Source organism: Gavialis gangeticus, unplaced genomic scaffold, assembly GCF_001723915.1.
Source record: "Gavialis gangeticus isolate Ggan-Ray unplaced genomic scaffold, GavGan_comp1, whole genome shotgun sequence".
In the NCBI taxonomy this organism is placed as follows: domain Eukaryota; kingdom Metazoa; phylum Chordata; order Crocodylia; family Gavialidae; genus Gavialis; species Gavialis gangeticus.
In genome coordinates, this window is record NW_017729025.1 from 24,773,994 (window position 1) to 24,776,079 (window position 2,086).

Here is a 2,086-nt window from a genome sequence, read left to right on the forward strand (position 1 = left end):
GGGCAGGGCAGCCATGGGGGCTTCTCCCACAGCTCCCCAGCTGTACTCAGCATGGGCTGTGCCAGGCAGACTCAGGTGCTGGCAGTGGCCCCAGCCCCAGCTGGGTGCGGTAGCATGCTGTCATCCCACACACAGATCCGGGGGCCTGCGCCCCTAGGAGGGCTGTGGGGCTGTGCCAGACTCCTCCTGGGGGGCACAGGCCTCCAGATCTGCAAGCAGGATGACAGCAGGCTGCCATCCCTCCCCCAGAGTGCTGGGATTGGAAGGGACCTTGGGGACAGCTCGCAGACACTGGACTGCTACAGATGTCAGTATCAGAGCAGTCCTTCCACCCCTCTTCCCCCTCCCTCTCTCCCGCTTCTTAGTTTCTGTTTCCCTTCAAGCCTGGCTCCGAAACATTTCTGAAACATTTTGGATGGTTTTGTTTCATTTTGGAAATATTTCAGAGCCTTCTGTTTCGTTTTGGATTCACTGTTTCGGGCACTGAAACTCCTCTGAAATGAAAAGGCTGCTGAAATTTTACACAGCCCTAATAATAAAGCAATGAAATGATTAGCATATTACCTTTAATCACATGGATATTTTGCCAAAAGTTGTCCTTGTTGCAAATGTTCACTTTGATAATGGAGTTGAACAAACTGTTTCAAATCCTAAATGGATCTGAAAGAGACAAGGTTAAAGACAATCAGAGAATATAAAGAAAAGGAGAGAGCTTTCAGAGACCAATATGAAAGATTACTTCTGTAAACTCCTACTTTGGAGGCTTGTTTAATTTTCTATGCCAAATGGAAACTGATCTTACTTAGAAACTAGCTGTTAATGTACTTACTAAACGACTGAGGTGACTGATATTCTAAAGCCGCCCAAAGGTTCTCAGTCAAAATAGCTTGGACTTTGATTCTTCATGGTTAGACAACTTTAGTCACCACTGGGTGCATTTACATGTTCAACTAATTCACAGGGATAAACTCCGGTGCAGTCTGCACCAGAGTCAGCTGCTCCCGGATGCAACACCTTCATGTGTGGGGCCCAGTCCTGGCCTTTGGGTGCTGGTGTTGGAGGGACTGGCTGGGGCACAAGGGTGCCAAAGCACAGGGCTGGGTGGCAGACCGTCTACAAAAGCATTTCAGCAGAATCAACTACTTTGCCATAAGATAGTACTGTCAGGGATAGTACTATCTTATGGCAGAGTTAATTAATCGACTGTAACCTAATACCGACACTTGTGTAGACAATGATGCTTTACTGCGGAGCTAATTAGTCAACTGCAGTAAAGCGCACTTGTAGTTGCACCCACTGTGAAGCAAAACTACATTCAACAAAACTATGCTGAATTTCATAAGTGTAGGAATGTTGCTAGAATTAGGAAAAATAGACAAGCAATAACCACAGCCTATATCCTTTATTTGTTTAGTGTTGGCAGTCTGCTTGGTGAAGCACAAAACATTACAGAAAGACGTTCCTTACCCAAAGAGTTATCAGCCAAAAGGCAAAGACAACAGGACATGCAAGAAGGAGGATACTTTATGTTTGAGTGGGGATTCAACATCACTACAGCTTTCTTGTGGGCATCATAGAAGAAGAGCTTTTCAGGAAGGATTTCAATAAGGACAGGGATGGCCTGGTAAAGAGAAGCAAGTTTCCTACTCCTGGAACACGGTTCATCCTTTTTTTTCCCACTGGTTGGTTCTAAATTTTCTGTCAAATAACTTGAAAAATGAGTTCTGAAAGCGTGCAAATACCCAGACCATACAGAGATTTTGTGAAACAGAGCTGCAGCCTACCAAAGTATCTTTATGCCCACCCTAGCTATTTCCTTGGACATGAAAGAGGCATTTTTACTGAGATGAATGGTGATAGTGTGTGCATTTTATACTCTTCAGTAGGTTGGATTCTGGCCCAAGTGATTAAACAAATCTACCTTCTCTAGAAGACTTTCTGCCAAGATTTTTAATGCTGGATTAACTGTAAAGTGATTTTATTCAATAAGAATAAGTAGAAAAAGTCAGTCCTTGTGTTCTAAAGTTTCCTCTCAAGCTAGGGCCCTGGACAGACCATACATAGGCCATTCTGGTATTCAGTTAGC

At 44.4% G+C, this 2,086-nt stretch overlaps 1 protein-coding gene across 1 annotated transcript in view; it reads right to left on the minus strand.

The window, feature by feature from the left end:
* LOC109298431 (protein LBH) overlaps positions 1–681 on the minus strand; it is a 26,421-nt gene extending 25,740 nt beyond the window's left edge. The window contains exon 1 of the mRNA XM_019518527.1: positions 565–681. The gene's annotated coding sequence lies outside the window, so the exon portion shown is untranslated. The remainder of the gene's footprint in view (positions 1–564) is intronic.
* Between the last annotated feature and the right edge of the window lie 1,405 nt (positions 682–2,086).